The sequence below is a fragment of the Saccopteryx bilineata genome, chromosome 4, assembly GCF_036850765.1.
Source record: "Saccopteryx bilineata isolate mSacBil1 chromosome 4, mSacBil1_pri_phased_curated, whole genome shotgun sequence".
Taxonomy (NCBI): Eukaryota; Metazoa; Chordata; class Mammalia; order Chiroptera; family Emballonuridae; genus Saccopteryx; species Saccopteryx bilineata.
In genome coordinates, this window is record NC_089493.1 from 17,363,193 (window position 1) to 17,381,602 (window position 18,410).

At 45.2% G+C, this 18,410-nt stretch overlaps 1 protein-coding gene across 3 annotated transcripts in view; it reads right to left on the reverse strand.

Moving 5' to 3' along the window:
• The window catches only part of FLRT2 (fibronectin leucine rich transmembrane protein 2), a 95,947-nt gene extending 78,270 nt beyond the window's left edge, over positions 1-17,677 (reverse strand). For 2 of the 3 annotated variants that reach the window (XM_066272437.1, XM_066272439.1), the window contains exon 1: positions 13,317-13,989. The gene's annotated coding sequence lies outside the window, so the exon portion shown is untranslated. Of the gene's footprint in view, positions 1-13,316; positions 13,990-16,726; positions 17,051-17,448 lie in introns of those variants that run through there. The other variant, XM_066272436.1, reaches the window with a different exon arrangement.
• Positions 17,678-18,410: the final 733 nt, after the last annotated feature.

Sequence of the window (18,410 nt, forward strand, 5' to 3'; positions counted from 1 at the left end):
GGATCACAGGTCAACAATCACTGTGAAACTGGTTTTTAGGGTGTGAAGAATAAATGCAGAGTTAATTTTGGCAATTACCATGTACAAAGCCAACCTACAAAGATAATTAACAGCCTGACCAGGCAGTGGCTCAGTGGATAGAGTGTCGGCCTGGGATGCAGAGGACCCAGGTTCGAGACCTCGAGCTCGTCAGCTTGAGCGCAGGCTCATCTAGTTTGAGCAAAAGCTCACCAGCGTGGACCCAAGGTCACTGGCTCGAGCAAGGGGTTACTGGGTCTCTTGAAGGCCCGCGGTCAAGGCACATATGAGAAAGCAATCAATGAACAACTAAGGTGTTGCAATGAAAAACTAATGATTGATGTTTCTCATCTCTCTCCATTCCTATCTGTCTGTCCCTATCTATCCCTCTCTCTGACTCTCTCTCTCTCTGTTAAAAAAAAAAAAAAAGATAACTAACAATAGCCAATGGGGGTACTAGTATTACTACTAAACAGAACTTACTTTACAAGGTTTTGGTGAAGATTTAAATGTGATAATACACATGAACTACAAAACAGCACTCTACATAAACCTTATCTATGATCAATATAATATATATTGTTTATTACTATTATTATTATTCTCCCTGGATGAGAATGTGGCCTTGATGAAACTCAGTGTGATTTGAGAATCAAGTAACATACTGCTTCTAAAACTTCTTATTGATTAATACTATAAAACCTTCTGGGAGATGTTGTAAGTCCCCAGTACTAAAGCATAGTTGTTTATCAAAAATTATCTCAGATGTTATTCTGTGGGCTTCCTACTGGCACGAAAAGTGTTGCCAACGTATAGACAACACAGAGGGCATTAAGGGTTAAGGTAGAGGACTATCTAAATTGTTCTCTCATCATCTACTTTTTTTTTAACCACTGAAATTCTTCCTGAAAGAAAGGGGAGAGGAGTCTAGAGTGGGTTTACATCTGTACACAAACCCCACAGGCATGCAAGCCACCTCTATCCACTATCAGTAATCCACCAGGAAAGTAGAAAGGTGATGTTAGCATACTCTTTAGGAAAACAAGAATGATTCAAAGTCCAACTCTGTCACCATTCATGATCACATTAAACCCTGGAAGTTGAGAGTTTATTTTAACCTTCACATGCTCTTTGGTGTATTCAATGTCAAATCACGAAGACTAAGGTGGATCCTGCTGTTTGTGGAGACAGCGACAGAGGAGCTATTATTTCTTGCATTCTCTTCTCCTCTCTGGAGGGCCCTGGCTCCTCAGATTATCTCCATCAGGAAATAATGTGCCTACAATAAAATAAACAAAATAAAAACACAAAGCAGAAAATAAAAATAAAAGATAAACTGCACAGATTTTTCACAAGTTTCTGGCTCTCTTTAATTATGCCAAGAAAGATACACAGAGTTAATGTGATGAGCTAAATGTCTCAGTCTATGAAAACCACATCTGCATACACATCTACTTAACTAACGCTTTCATTTGATGCCAGAAAATATATATCATCAAGCAAATTAATTTTCCTTTAAACAAATCTTCCATGTGGCATCTGAACCCCCTCATGTGTGGCTTGGAGAGCTGGTGCTGATCTGGGCTGGGTTAACCAGCAGGCATTTGTTTGACAAACCTGCTTAGAGTGAGTTAGAAATGTAGGGGGGGGGGTATACATTTTCCTCCAAATGGAAATAGAAAGGCACTTCTGAAGAAGCACTCTGTCACTAGATTATGAATCTTCTTGTCTTCCAGGATTGGCCAGCACAATTATGAATTTAGTCACGCAATTACATTTGTGCAGAACCTACTGCATTGGACACTATTGTTCTCACTAAGGGGACAGAACAAGCCAAGTTCTTAATAGTCTAATGGAAGAGAGAAGCATGTGAACAGTCATATTACAATACAACAAACATGAAGAACTAATAAAGGTACAAGGTACTGTAGAAGCTCAGAGAAAAAAAATAATTAATTTCGGCCAGGAGAGGTGACATTTGTGTCGGTCTTAAAGGAAAAGAGTCTGCCAAATGGAGAGTAAGCCTGAAACATTCTTCAAAAGGGGTAAACAGCATCCCCATCTTCTTCTTGCTATGTATGGACAAAAACATGCTTTGACCATCTTTGGAGCATTCTTGACATCTTCAGAACATGGCTACACAGGATGGGTGCTTGAGAATAAGGTGTGAGTGAAGAATTGAGACCCAGATTGTCATAGGTCTTACATGTCAATGAGTTTGGATGGAATTTATCCAGACAGACAGAGAAAAAGGTAATATAATGTGGTTTGTCTTTTCAGGAAATGAACACCAGGGACATCAAGAACAGTACAGTACCATGGTTTAGGAGACACTGATGGATAATGGAAAGACCCCACCAAAGGCTGTAGCTACCAACGGTAAAGCCAGGCTTGACATTTGGCCCCTCCAATAGTTCATTCCTAGAAAGACTGCATTAAATCTAGCAATATTTCCTATGTGGCAAAAGACACAGTAAAGCTTGACAAGGCGGTGGCGCAGTGGATAGCACATCAGGCTGGGATGCGGAATAACCAGGTTCGAGACCCCAATGTCGCCAGCTTGAGCGTGGGCTCATCTGGTTTGAGCAAAAAGCTCACCAGCTTGGACCCAAGGTCGCTGGCTCGAGCAAGGGGTTACTCGGTCTGCTGAAGGCCTGGGGTCAAGGCACATATAAGAAAGCAATCAATGAACAACTAAGGTGTCGCAACAAAAAACTGATAATTGATGTTTCTCATCTCTCTCCGTTTCTGTCCCTAACTATCCCTCTCTCTGACTCTCTCTCTGTCTCTGTAAAAAAAAAAAAAAAAAAAAAAAGACAGTAAAAATACTCTCAGAAATTCATAAGTGACTATAAACCAGATAATTATAAAACCACAGTCTCTGGGAAAAATCCTCCTGGGAGCTTGCTGGAACCTTGCCTTCCTCTTTTTTTTTCCCAACAGGCGTGCATCTCCTAAACTCTAAGGGTCCCTAGGAGACTTGCAACCAAGGACTCAATGGGCAGCAGCAGCTCAGCCAGGGTTAGCCCCCCAAAACCTGTCCCCAAAGCCTTCTTTTCTCTGATTTCCCAGGAAGCTGCCATCAGCCTGCCTTGGCTCATTTCCTTCCCATGATGTTTCTAAAGAGCCAAAGCAGCCCCTCTTAGGCTTTCTATTGTTGTGTTCTCTGTCCTAAACCCTCTTTTTTTTGATTCACTGTCCTTAGCTTTAATAAAATGCTTTCAAAATTAAGAAAATAAAAATCTAAAAATTAGCTAAGTCCATGATTTCCAATCCTAGGAGCTTCTGCGCATGTACATTTCCATCACCGATTTAACAAATCAGAATCTCCAGGCCTAAGGCGAGGACCTTCTGTTTTAATCACTTTCTCCAATTAATAAGATGGATGAGTTAAGTTCGGAAAGAATGACTGTGGGCCGACCCATCAGATTTCTTGGGGGTCAAGAAACAAGTTCTTCTTGTTCCTGAAGCAGTCAGAAGCTCCTTTACTCACGAGTTAAAAATTACTTTCTGAAAGAATATCTTAAATGTCCAGTAGGAAACTTAGCATGGTGCCTGGCACACAGTAAAGGACCAATCTGTGTCAGATTCCCTGTTATAAGCTCATGACTCGAACGGAAGTATGCCTTGCATTCCTTCGGGACTCAGAGATTATTAGAATTGAGTTTTCAGTTCCATTGCTGTCAGCACTATTGGACTTGTTCCTTACCTATTTGGGTAAAAAAAAAAAAATTAAACCTTTTTCCAAAGAATTTTAATCTCTTACATGTTCTAAAGAAACTAAACAAGGTCTTATTGTTTTATGTTGGGTAAAATGGTGGTCTGAAAGCTACTTACTAAGATGTTAGCAATTTACAAAATACAGTCTACTGACCACTTCTCTCTGCTCCAATTGTGTTAATTTTGTATATACTTATATAAATTTCATATTCATATATGTATGTATAGTTACTTACAAATTATGTGATCTTAACAGGTAAAGCTTCCTTGCTTACAGATCCAATGTCTGGGGCATCCCCAACACCTTGGTAAATATAGCTTTCAACGTCAATAAATATACAGGTTTATAGAGTCAAAAAAAAAAAAAAAAAAAAAACCAAGTCAGGATTTGAGGAGTAGAATAAGAAAATTATATCATAATACACGCAATTAGAATGATAATAAAGTAGCCCCAGCGTTAGCATCTTGACCAGAGCTTCCGAGCACTGCCTTTGTTGCGAAGTATCTGCCACAGAAGCAGTCAGAAGCTCCTTTACTCACATGAGTTAAAAATTATTTTCTGAAAGAAGTATTTTCACACTGAACTGATAAGCCAAAAGCATCATTCTGATTCTAACATCTCTCATTAAACAGGCAACATATCATCTTTTTCTAAGTACAGAATTAGAGTTATATAAACATAACAATAATTTATGTGTTAATCTTCTGCAATAAAAGATTCCATAACTCTGCCAGGATCATGTTTGAAGAAAGCATTTATCATTTGTTCTGATAAAAATCTCTGAACATTCATTCTGAAAGTGTTTAACAATAAAAAAATGTATTTAAGAAATGACATAATAAGCACAGCCCACTGTGCCTAGTGTCACAGTGTAGACTAGAACTTGTTGCAAGCTGCAGGTATTGATTCTCCACGGGAGGGTATATGGAGGTGAGTGGGGATGTATAGAAAAGCATCCCTGAACTGCCAAAGGCTCTGTTTTCAATGTCAAAAAAACAATGACAGTTAAGCAGAACCCAGATGACACCACTTTCTGATTCACCAAACTGAGACAAGCGCTCCTTTCGGTCCCCCATCCCCTTTCTCTCTGTCCCCAATCACAGCATCAGCCTACAGGATGCACCACCAGCTATGAGCTCATTAGGCCCATGCATGGAGTTCTTATTTCTTCTGCTGTCTTTCCATGCTCCGTTACACACATAAAATAATGACATTTCATTTTGCAGAAGAGGCTGCATTCTCTTAGTGAACGGGTCCAAGGAGTCTAAAGCTTTCTTTGGGATTTTTGAGAAATGGCAAAAATATTTGTAGAGGGAGAGAGTGACATAACGGAATCACAACCATTTCAGAGACAGAATGATCTGCAGTCAACATTTATTAAACTTCTGTGTACATGACTGGTGGACACTTTACACAATTATCTCAATCTCAATCCTCAGAAGAACTGCTCTGTGAGTAGAAAGTATTTCCTCCCATTTTATACTTGAGAAAACAAAGACGAAAAGATGTGTAAAATTTTGCTCGAGTTCACAAAATTTACAACAGCCAGCATTAGCACTAAAGACTATCCCTTTTTTCCCAAAAGTAAAGCTCTTTCCATTAAGGCTCTGTGTTCCTGGTGCACTTACTGGGATGGACTCCATTACTTTTAATTATTATAAAACTCCAACGCAATTAGGGTTTGTGACTCCTTCTCTCCTCACCAGCCTGGGTAGCCTCAGGTAGATGCATCCTTCACTACCTGTTTGTTTCTCCAGTCTTACTTTATGACTGGTACATAGTGTTAAAAATCATCTTCTGGCCTGACCAAGCGGTGGCGCAGTGGATAGAGTGTCAATCAGACTGGGATGCGGAGGACCAGGTTTGAAACCCAAAGGTCGCCAGCTTGAGTGTGGGTTCATCTGATTGGAACAAGGCTCACCAGCTTGAGCACAAAATTGCTGGCTTGAGCAAGGGGTCACTCAGTCTGCTGTAGCCCCCAGGTCAAGGCACATATGAGAAAGCAATCAATGAACAACTAAGATGCCGCAATAAAGAACTGATGCTTCTCATCTCTCTTCCCTCCTGTCTCTCTGTCTCTATCTGTCCCTATCTCCATCTCTCTCTGTCTCTGTTACACACAAAAAATCATCTTCTGCCTGAATGAAAAAGATTTTTTCATCATCTGGTGTATACCTTCTGCCTCTACAAGCATAATATCTCCTTTGCGAGTACCAAGACATTCATTCAAACATATATTCCTTCATTGCATGTAAAATGGTGCTTCTCTTTATTTAGTTTCCCTAGACCTAGTTGGGAAAGAATATCTCCAATTAAACAGAACTGGGGTTATATCATTCTTCTTTTATATGGGGGCTAAATTAGCACCACTTAGCAGAAGGGTGTAACAGTTCTCTGTCCTCACAGCATGAGACGTTGTGCATTTCACAGATGCACACATGTACACACTAACTCCCCACCCCTACACCTACAGATTCATCTCATTTTATTAGCAGAACTCTTCAGAGTAGTAATAAACATTTCTCTTCTTCAAATATCATCACTCTGTCATTCAACACTGCCAGAGCACAAGGTATTCAGATTCTGTGAAAGTAATCTGTCACATTAAAATACAGTGCTGTGGCCAGATAGTTTACAATGTATTAGTAAAATACTAATCAACTTAAAAAAAAAGCAAGTGTCAACCTCTGGTAAATGCAAATGAGAAACTGAAAAGAATATTGTCAAATACAGACTGTTATACATTCAAATCACTGATAGATATAGTCCTTCTGACCAAGAATCGCGACCTAACTACACATTTTTAAGTACACACTTCACTTGAGAGGGTTGTCTGCAGGCTTCAATGAAGCAACCTTAAAACTATTAAAAATGAACCTTTACAAAGGCCTACCTGTAAACAATTTAGAAAGATAAAATCAGCATGCTCACTCTTGGTACATTTAAAAATTAAATTGTCTCAGATTTGACAATTATAAAAATAACACCTGAACAAAATATGGAGAGATGAATTGTAAAGAATGTCTCACAAGGATTTTGTAATGCTAACTAAGTCAAAATAAGGCCAAGTTTTGGAGATTATGTCGATGTCAGAATAAATCAAGTTTTTCCATTTTTTGGTAATGGGCTCAGGAGTTTTGCCAAACTACTGAAACGACAGTTGTTTGCTCCATCCTGCCGTATTTTGCAACATAAAAGTCTTTAAAATACTCATATATTCTATTAATGACTGTGTTTTTGCAAAGGGTAACTTGAATGGTAAAGGATAAACCCAGCCAAAAGGGGAAACAACCTTACTTCATGAAATGTTGATAGTACTTTCCCAAAAGTTCCTCAGTGAAATTCAACGTGATAAATCCTGTTTCCGACATCAAGCCAAGCTGTCGGGGAAGGAAAGTTTGGCCCTGCTACTTAACTCACCCCATTTACCCCTGTTACCTGAAAAGAATCCTTGCATCAAAATAGAGCTAAGTCCAGAAAGGAGACAGCACACCATTACATGAATGAAAGAAGTGATGAAGAAGGCCACCAGACGTTTGACTGGTTGGGCAATGTCCCCTATTATTCAACAGAAAGCTCCTGGAGGGCAGGGCACTCTGTCTTGGTCACCATGTTATTAATAAAAAACCATGGAATTATTCCAGCACATGACAGTCATAAAGTGATAAATGACATCAATTTGAATAATGCCTCTTTATGGGAATATAAAACTGTACTGTTATCCAGGTATTTTCACACACATTAATCTTATCTGACCCTGGGACAACCCTGTTGAACTCCGCAGAGAGGAAATTAAGTCTCCAAGATATTGAGCAATTCATCCAAGGTCATAAATGTAGAAAGGAGTGTGCTGACATGAGAATGCGGGTTTTCTTGATAGAACTACATCTTCTCTTTCCCCCCAAACAGCTTCCCCATTGCTCATTCCCCACCACAATGAAGGTCCCAAATCACAATGCCTACATCATAAAGACATCCTCACCCACAACAGGCAACCTTGCATCTTAGATAATGTTGAAGAAAGAGGGTAGGGGGGTGGGAGGGAAATCCTTTTTTTTTTTTAAATCTAAATATTTATATGACTGTTATATTTTATTTACTCTTTTAATTTAAAAAATCCAACTCTGATCATTTTGGGTGTCTTCATAAAGAAGGAAACTTTTAAACTGTTATCTGGAAAATTCAATATCTCTGTAATCAAATGTAACGTCCATCATTTTGCATAATGTGAAAGAGTTTCAAGAAGAACTCTGTGTAGCCTTCGGTAGCCTTCAACCTCTTTCTGGCTCCAGTTACCCAACGAGAGGCTGGGCGAGCAGGGCTTGTGCATACCAACGCACAGAAGCCGTTGCGAGGAATGAATGAAACCCTGTATGTGAGAACTGAAAAATGCCAGAGAAGAGGTACATATAAATGCTAGGTATGAATATGTTTTAAAATCAGTTTCATTGCTCAGGACCTAAACAGAATTTCCTAGAACCTCTAGGGTAAATGCTTGCCCAAGTGACTCCCCTAATTCTCTTTAGCTAATGTCTATAAGGAATATTCTTATTTTCTGCATTAGTTCCTTCTCCCAAGTAATCGAGTGCAAACTCTGGAGCAAAGCGGGAGAGGAAACGATCACAGAGGCTATTCTGACACCGGATTTCATGGAAGTGATGCCCCTAGACAGCTGGGGCTAAGAGTGACACCAACACGTGGACCTATTTCGGGGCTGACAGGAGCCTAATGTTTTCCATTCAGCCACATGACCTCCGTTGACTTCAATGGACAATAAATTTGTGAACCACTTTTAAGAGCCACTGTTGAAACGGGTTTCAGTGTTCTGGGGCCTGGTAGCATCTTTGGACTTTGGTATCTGCTATTTTTCAGTGGGTTTCATTCCAAAAGGCCTAAGGTACTTAAAAGTTTCAGACAGAATATTCTTCTGTGGCTTGAGAGCTCTCATAAAGAGAACTGAAATATAATGCACGACCTGTGACCTGAGAGAGAAAGGGACCCTTGCCAAGTTTTTTACACATTCCCTTAAAAGCAACCAGGAAAGAAAGTGAGAAAAACAGCTCGGTTCTAATGAGCACCTAATGAGTACACACACCGTCTATTTATTTTGTGAATGCTTCAGAAATGGCTCAGATCCTTAACCACCTCACTGTCAGAAAATGTGTGCCTTTATGATCAGCAGTATAACTGACCAGTGTTGGAGAACCATGAATGTGGCCTTTTGACTTCCCAAATTATGCAAGGATATTTTCTTTGACCTTCCCTGATTACAGATCCGTTAAAAAAAAAAAATGACACTGCTTTGCTCAGGCGACTTGGGACACATGGTGCGGCATGCTTCTGCAGAAACACATCCCACATTAAATTAAGTTAGAGGTGGTATTTGAAAAATAAATAAATAACGGAGTTCCAATTCACTGCAAATGGTACAGGAGGCCGGTAAGTGGGAAGCCTGCAAGAGAAGGACTTCTTTTAGAAAGATGTTTTACAGGACTTTTTCTGCATCATTAACTCTTCTGGAATCCTGAACATAACATGATGAATTTCTCTAAAGAAGTGGCTACTGTTTAATTCTGAATCACTTCAAAGAGCCACAGTAGAAGAAATCAAAGAAAACCAAAAAGACCAGTAGATGAGAAATTCGCCAAGGGAAAAAAAAAATAACCAAAAAACGTGAAAGTTCTAACAGATTTTGACCATGTCCTGAAAATACCACTGATTATTTTACTAATACAGTGTTTTACTGTTCCATAAGACTGAACTAAGTCTCTGTATTCATCGGAACACAGGATATTTTTATTACAATATTTGTGTCATAGTTCTTTAAAAAGAACCATATTTTAAAACCTTGAAAAGAATCTCTGTCTTAAAATGGTTCTTGATGTATATGTGTGTGTGTGTGTGTATGTGTGTGTATGTGTGTTTCGTTATAAACAGATACTAAATTGGAGGTCACACTGCTGGGAAAAAAAACTAAAAAATAATACTGATAGTCTTACCCCAATCCTGAACATGTAGTTCTTAGAAGAAAAATATAATTTAAAACAAGAAAAGCAATTCAGAGGGTAGAGAAAAATAAGAAAGTTTGATGAAGCATTATAATGGTTGTTGAAATTTAATAATAATAATGATAATAATAGGTGTTTAAAAATGTCTTTTGCACAAAACCTGCCCAAGGGAAAAAAAGAAAGAAAAGAAAACCTTTTAAAAATTCCATATCCCCAAATACCACTACATCAAAAACCATCTGGAAAATGTCTGATAATGGTATCCGCCCACCAAAGAAATGCAGCAAACTTGGTCTTCAATTACCATTTAGAATAGTCAACTCAAATTGAAATTTCGGTTTGAAAACCCTGAGAAGACAAAGCTGGATTAGGAATCAGATTTTAAAAGTCTCCTTAAAAGACCATCTGTTTATAGACACCCTTCTCACACCCACCTCACCCTTGATCTGTACCAAAAGTTACACAGCTGTATTTAAAGACATACACACAGCTACTATGAAGTCTGGTTACCACATACATGGTCTGGGCTTGAATCAAGTTTCCTTTGTTATGTAAGCACTTAGGGACAATAAAATTTCACTGACATCTAGCAGCTTTGTGAGTCTCAAAACATTAGTCTACCTGACTATACAACCCTTTTATTGACAGTGGATAGCTCTGGTGTTTTATTTACATTGATCATATTGTCAACGCTCTATGGAAGAACTGTTTACTAGCCTATTAGCCCGTAACATTTTTATTACTGTTGTTAAATAGCATTACCAACACTGAACTTCGTATTAAAAAAAACAAGTTTGAAAATCTAAATATCCAGAAAGAAGAGCTGTTGGTCACCCCCACACACACCCACACCCACACACACACACACATAATCTGGAGACTCTGATGAGAAGAAAGAAAAACAATGAGTATTCACTTTTCACAGACAGAGGTCAGTAATGGACTGAATTTGAATCAATTGTGGCAGTAACCACAAAGTTATTAAAGTGATCTAGTCAAAAATGAACTTGAATTGAAATTAAAGATACCAAAAAAAATGATCATCCAGGAAGGTCTGACCTGAGTAGAAATAAAATGACATCACCTTGACCTTTCTGGACTCTTCTAAGTATAACAAAACCAAGAGGCACCGGCCGCCTTGCGGTTTTTTAACTTCAGACACTGCTGATCTTAGCAGCAGCAGTTCCTCCTGGTAGAATAAGAACCTGAAGACTCAGACTGGATCCGATGGTCACGCTGAGTCTCCACAGTTTCAGGGCTCCTGGACTTGCACATACTTGAGCCTTTCTTGAAACCACAGCTTCAAACTGGGAAGATATAAGGTTGCTTTTGGGAGATGTATCTAAATCTTAAATCAAACTCTCCTGCAGGCCAGAATATAAATGTAACAGGCATCCCAGGTCCTTCAAGTTAGATCCAGCAGTCAAAGTCAAACTCGGATAAGATCACATCATCTAAAACCTAGCATGCAGGGAAAAAAACGTCACTGTCTTGGGAACTTCATGGGGCCCAACACGGTGTCACCGGAGAATCTCCTCTCTCTTGTCAAAACAGCCCCTGACATTTCTAAAACTGCAATGAAACTACTGAAGTGTTAAAGAGGTATTAAAGAAAAAAAAACCCCCAGCATTCTTCTCATACTAGTTTTATAATACGCTCTGCTACAGTGCAGCTAACCCAATTCTTTTCACAGTGTCTTGCACCCAGTGGTAGAGACATGGAATCATGTTTGAAATTTTGTCTCAAACCTCCTACAGTCACTGATATTTGCAACTCAACATGACAGTATGGTGTTGCACTGTCAACCATGATTATTAGAAATCCTTAAATGATTTAACCCTATCTTGTTTAGGGCTTTGAGAAGGGCTTGTATCCTGGGGAGCCTAACACTGTCAGGAAATAAGCAACTTTTTATGGTGTGTGTATTACCCAAGGATTGATTCTCTTCTAATATGGTGGCCTGTCGATCTTATAGATCTGGCGGGTGTTGCTTAGTGATAATAAAAATAAATAAATAAATAAGTCTAGTTCTAACACTTTCCATACTGACCTAAAAATTTACATTCATATTTGCAACCACCAAATAAATCCCTGGACAAATGCCAAGCTGCAATCTATTTACCTCAAAATGTTTGGGGGATCCTTTCACTGGAAATTTAATAAGGTCATACTGCTTAAATCCACAGACAATATCTTCCGGATATGGAAGCTAGCCTTCATATTAGCTTTTGGCTGGGAGAAGTTAGACATAATAAATTTAGCAATATGCCGGAGAGTGAGTGGACATGCCCCAAAGCTCTCTGAAACCCTGTGTGATGAAAGAGCCTCCCAGCTGAGCAGGGAGGAATAGATCCCATTTAGAAGAGGCTTTGCATAACAAATGAAGCATGTAAAGAAATCTAATCAGCACCTTGCACTCCTGGGCATGCATTTACACGGATTTGTGCCTTGCACTTGATTAGCTTACTGTAAGCTTTACAAGAGAGTCCCTCCACTAAAATTAATCAAAAGCTCTTGCAGACTGATTTCCATTTACAAGAGGAGGCACGATGAGTTTTCCAGGTGAATTAATAATGGTCCTAATAAAAATAATAGCAGCAAACGTTGAGCCGCTTGAAAACTCAAAACTCGACTGGGGGAGAGAGGACATTGGAGAGCTGGGGCTGGAATCTTTTCGCTTTCGAGTGAAGAGCAGAAGCTATTTTCTTAGCTTAAGTAAGGCCGCTGTGCGGGAACGTGAAGGTCTTCTCTCCGATGCCCCCTCCTCAGCGCACACACGCGACCACTCAACCTCCCCCCCCACACACACACACAGCTCCAGCACTAGGGTGCATCAGGCCACCAAGGAAAAATCACCCTCTCTACACCACCATCAACCGCCCCCCCAACACACACACGCATTGCAAATTCACGTCACCAATGGTTAGTGTGTTTCATCTCACCCTTCAATCAAAATGTGACTTCTAAAGTTCCTATTTTCTGACGCCAGAAGGTGAGTGGAAGGAGGGAGGGCCGCGGGGACATCAGAAGGGGGAAGGGTAATTTCTCCCTTTTCCTTGCAATGTTCACTCACACCTCTCCCGCCCCTCCGCCTCCCCACCGCCCCCATCTGCTTTTCTGCACCAGCTAAACGCGGTAGGCGAATGCGAACGGGTTCCTAACATTTTTTTAGATATGCTAAATAAGAGTGAGAGGGTAAGGGTGGCAGGGAGTGAAATCTAGCCAACATTTCTCTAGACTGAAGATTACTAAAAAGCCCCTGAATCTACATCCTAAATTCCCAACGAACTACAAGATCAGGCACCAGCTGGGGCCCAGGGTTCTCATCCGTTCCCAGGAGACAGTCGCCTCGCGGCACACTCGCCCACCGGGCGCTGAGAAGCGCCACTGCCCCCCTCCCCCAACGTGACTGTGGGTCTCCCTGCGCTGGGTGCCCACCCCTCCCTGGACCGTGAACTTCTTCTCCCTCTGACTTCCAGCCAGCCCCGGCGAGTGTTTGGAAAGGCGCCGGGAGGGAGCAAGAGCGCAGCGGAAGGAAGGGGAGGGAGAGGGTTGGGGGTGCCTATTACCTGGGAAGGTTCTCGAGGCATCCTTCCAGCCCTGGTGGTAATCCCGCTCAGCGCCGCGTCCTGCCTCAGATCCAAACTTTTGCTGGGTCCTCCAGGTGGCGGCGGCGGCGACGGTGGCGGCTGCCGGAGCCCAGCCCTGTCGCCCGCAGCGTCGGGGCGCGGGGATGCGGCGGCCGGAGCCCCCGAGCGGCGCGAGCCTCCCCGCAGCCGGCTGGCACCCGAGCGCCCCGCTCGCCTCGCTCGCTCTCGCCTTTCTCCGCTACGGAGCCGCGGCATCGTCTTCCCCCGTCCTCCGCCACCTCCGCCTCCAGCGCTCGGGCATGCCACTGTCTCTGGGTTCCCGCCGCCGCGGCCCCCACCTCCTGCGCTCCTCCGCCTCCCCCTCTCCGCCTCGGCCAAGCCGACGAGTCCCGAAAGGAGGAGGACAAGCAGGGAGGGCGGTGGAAAGCGACCCGGTCCTGCTGAGGCTCCTCGGACACGGAGGACTCCGGGGAACGTCTGGAGAGCCCGGCGGGCGCGCCTGCGACGCCCGGGTGCCGACCGCGCGCAGCCCGGCGTGGGGCGCTGCGCTGGGTTCGCTCCGAGTGCCGCGCCGGTCCCGCGTGGGTCCGGAAGCTGCTCCGACCTCACTGCTGCCTGGATCTGGAGCGGCCGGGCTATGTAGGCGCCGTGGCCCCACCCCCACCCCTCCTGACACCCCCGGGAGATGTTTACTGTAATGAATTCGCCGGATCGCCTCCGCCACTTCTGCGCTCCTCCTCTCCCTCGTCCCTCGCGCTCTGGCGCGCTCCCCTCCTCGAGCCCTCTTTCTTTCCCTCTCTCCCTCCCTCCCTCCCTCCCTCTCTCCCTCGCGGAGTCCCTCCCACATTTCTGGTTTAAAGAATGCTTGGGAGGCGCGGCCGCAACCCAAAGCTTTCCAAGAGGCAAAGTCAGACCAGGCTCTTAACCCTGTCCTCCCTGAAGAGAGTTGCAAAGCCCCAGAGTTAACACCAGGGATGCCACTGCGATCAGGCACGCCTCCTCCTCTTCCTCTCTCTCTTTCTATGTTTCTATCTCTCCCCCTGTACCTTGCACCATTCCCTCACCCTCCAACTCTTAAGGATAGAGCCCCCATCCGAACGCTGAAAGTCAATTTACCCTGCCTGCTTAGTGTCATGCTTCCCAGCCAGAGGGTCTATTACTTAGACACAGAGAAAGGATGGAAAGGTGAGATTAGAGGATAAAAATATTACAAATCTCTCAACCAAGATGGCGTTATGTCAAATGCAAGCAATCTGGATGATCTGCTCCCCACCGCATCACTAGTTCCCTGATCCCAGACTTTCTTAAACAACTTTAATTGGGAATATAATCCAAAATTCAATAAGGTGATTTTAAACACCCCGTTTTCTCCTTTAACTCTGGCTGTTGGAAAGAGCCTTGTTCACTTTCCCCAGAGATTACAAGAAACCAATTCAACCTCAAAGATTCAGGAAAACAGGCTCGACAGTTTAAAGAAGCCCGTTTTGTATACAAGCAACGTTACTCGCAATCTCTCTGTGAAGGTAAAAGAGTGATGTAAGAAAACCAGGTGCACGTCTCTTTCTTAAGAAAAAAAAAAAAAAAAAAAAAAAGGCTTTCTGGTTTCCTCCTCTCGTTTCGTTGCTGCTGCTTTCCTGCCTTCAGTAAGTTGCTGTCATGTTCTAACAAGTCTGCGGAGAGGCCGAATCTGAACAGAAGAGGGAGAGCGAGCTCGCGCCTCCCGCTGAGCTGCGCTCAGGCGCGCCGTCCGCGTGGCCGGGCCAGAAGCACCCGCGAACTTGAAACTGGCTCAGGACCAAGTCCCTAGGGAGCCTCTCCGCTCGCGCCGCAGGAGAGTTGGATCGGGGCGGTGGCCGCGACCGGCTCGGGATGACTTCCCCGTCCTCAGTGAACAGCCCGAGCCACTTGGCACTACTTCCCCAATTGTTTCTATTTCCTTCGCATCCCCGCGGTTGGGTCTATCGCCTTCACTTATTTGAGCGCCTAAATTGTGTTAAGATGACTTGGAAAAACGCCCGACTTGCCTCCCGAACACAAGACACGCGCGGATCCACCCCGACGCACGCCGGCACAAACGCACACAGCTCCCGGGTCCTCGCCCGCGAGTCGCTGCTCTTTCTCGTTGCGTTACGCAAAGGTGGCTAGGAAGAGGCTCTGACTTACACGGAGCAGCTCTTCTCCGCAGACCCAGTGTGTGACTAATATCTGGAAGAGGAGGGTGAGTGGTTGGGGGAGGTAATTGGACTAGGGCAGACAGTGAGTGCCATCTTGCTAGGAGAAACCAGAAGCGAAGCGCCAGCGACCACACCAGCGGCAGCCTCCGCCTCCCGCAGCAGCTGCCGCTGGCCCAGAGCCGCACGCGCTTCAGGAGTTTCCAGGGCATCAAGGGTACAGCCCGCCCCAGCCACCCTCTTCCCGATACTTCCTTTCCCCGGTTAGACTACGACTTCAACTGGCAACCTTGATCTTACGCCCAATTACAAAACAGAAGTGATGGCGTGGGTGCTGAAAGTAGCAGCGAGCTGGTCATCACCGCGGAGGAATCTTTCCACTAAGCCCGAGCCCTGGCGGGACGCGACAGCAGCTGGCGAGGCTCCCCGCCCGCCTTCCTCTCGGTCTTCTGGCCCCCCAGCAATCAGCGCCTGGGGGCGACATCCGCCCGGTCCCCAAGTCTCACGCACGCGACGCAGAGAACGCATTCGGGCTCAGCCTAGTAAACCCCCAGCGCTTTCACCGCGCAAAGGATGCGCTGGCCCTAGCTCAGTGCCCGGGCGCTGAACACTAGCGGGGCTGGAGGAAGACTTGCTTTGGAGAAAAGTAACCCCTTCCCCAACTCGAAGGAAAAAGAACTAGCCTCCTCTCGCATCATCTTAACCACTAATAGATCCTGGGTTGCGGGCAGGGGACGTGCTGGTGGCTTTAGACGCCACCTCACGATAATAACGCCGGTGACATTACCAGAAGATGGAGCGGGCGCGAGCGAGGGTGGGGGCGTCGGGGGTGGATGTTACTCCTAGAAGTTAACAGATTCATTCTGAGGAGGTGGAAGTCAGGATTCCAGCAAGTTTAATTTCGGGCTCTAGAAGCCTCAAATTAGGATGATGCTCCCAGCAGGGTAGCAAATTTGCATTTTGACTCAGTTAAAGAACTCCTTAGGGGAGGTGGATTCGACTTGAAAAATAGAGCACCCTAAAGTCGGGGTAGAGTTAAGCAGCCCATTTTCTTTCTGGAGCGGAGGTAAAGACTAAAACAGAGCATGCCACCCAACCGGTGACTATCCTCCACTGGTTAAAAAAGCATCATCTGCCCCCTGAAAACACCGCGTGGTGCCCGCGTAATGGCAGCCCGGCGGTTACTGGAGACTCCACCTGGCACTGCAGCCCCTTTACCTGGCGTCCGCGTCTCCCGGCCGAGGGCTCATCCGAATCCGACGGGGTCAGGGAGGTGGAAAGGGAAGAAGCTGGCGCGGCAGTAGCGGGGCTCCCGGGGCATGGTATTGTTTTAGGGGTCTCCGCCAAGGTCCCTCCTGCCCATCGTTGAGAACTGCCAAACTGGTCCGGGGGCTGGTGGACACGGCCTGGGGGCGAGGACGAGCTGCCTCGCCGCTGCTTGACACCCGGGACCGAGGGCCACAGTCGCACCCACGCGGGAGCAGCTCGGCGCCTTGGCGCGGAGATTGCGGCCGCCGATGTGATCTCCGAGCGCCCGTTCCTCTGCGATGACAATAGAAGACGCCAAACTCGCCAAGTGACGGCGACAGGTTTCCAACGTATTACTAACTGCGAGGTACCCAGCCGGAGACACTAAGCTGCCTTCTCCCTCCCCTGCCCCTCCCTCCGACGGGGGAGGGAACTAAGTTAACCCTGTGTGCGCCCTACACTCCCGGGAGGAGCCGGAGCGGGCTAGGAAAGCACGGGCGGAGGCTCCCGGGGCCAGAGCTTCGTTCACGTGCGTTTCCAGTGGGTGTGTGACTGTCTGGGGGCACTCGCGTGGCAAGACGCCAGCGGCAGGCTTCCAGCACCAGACTTCGGCGTGGAAAGGAGCCCTAGCGTTTCATCCGGACCAGACCCAGCCCTCGGAATCTATTTTTTTTTTTTTTGCCTCCAGTTACCAGATTTATTGAAGTTGCCTGCAAAGTTGGGTTTGATTCCTGTATTTCAATCCCCACCGCCGCCGCCGCCGCCTATACCACGCCGTGCCCGGTGCTCTTTCCTTTCGTAGCTGCGCTGTGAGGACGGGAGAAGTCTCCGCTCGCACTGACGAGCGTTTGTGACGGTTTTGCGAGTGCGCGAGGAATGGTGTAAGGAGTCTCCCACGCACGCCAAATTTAAGTGAAACAGGAAAGCTGCCTCCCACCCATGCACCCAGTGCCCTCCTGAGCCAAACGACCACACGTTCAGATAAGATTATACAACAGCGGGAAAAGGAGGAGAAGTCCCGTTAGAGGGAGTTTTGAGATGTAACTAGGAGACGGGAAAGTAGGGGCGGAGCGGGGACAGAGTCTTAGAACCGCGTAAACGTGGGAAACGCAAAGAGGGATGACGGTGCAGAAAACAGAGCAGAGCCCCATCACTGAAAGCATCACCGGGTCAGCTTTCGGAGTGTAAATTCTGATCGGCATTATTTCTCCAGCTCCTTTAGAAGCGATTTGCGTGTGTGTGTGTGTGTGGGGGGGGGGGGGGGGGGTAGTGAATACAGGAGCCTCCGCCTTGGCCACTCGGATGCTTTGCATTTTGTAAACAGCTTCAACTAAGTGTTCTGGACTCCCAAGAAGTTCACTTAAGCTGGAGATGAGTCATCTCGTGGACGCGGAATGGAAGCCTAGGAAACTGGCGCGTGGAGAGCCTCCACCGTCGCCGTCACACCCAAATGAGCCAGAGCGTCGGCCAGAGCGCAAACTCAGACGTCCTCCCCCGGTTCTTTTTTCTTCGTCTCCATTCCGGACTAGAGGAAGAAAGAAAGAAAAAAAATACCAAGCCTTTAAAAATAACTTAGAAGGTAACACGTGGATCTTGCGGAAACTGAGTTATTTTAAAAAGAGAAAATCTGTTTCTCCACCGGAAAGGTGTTCTA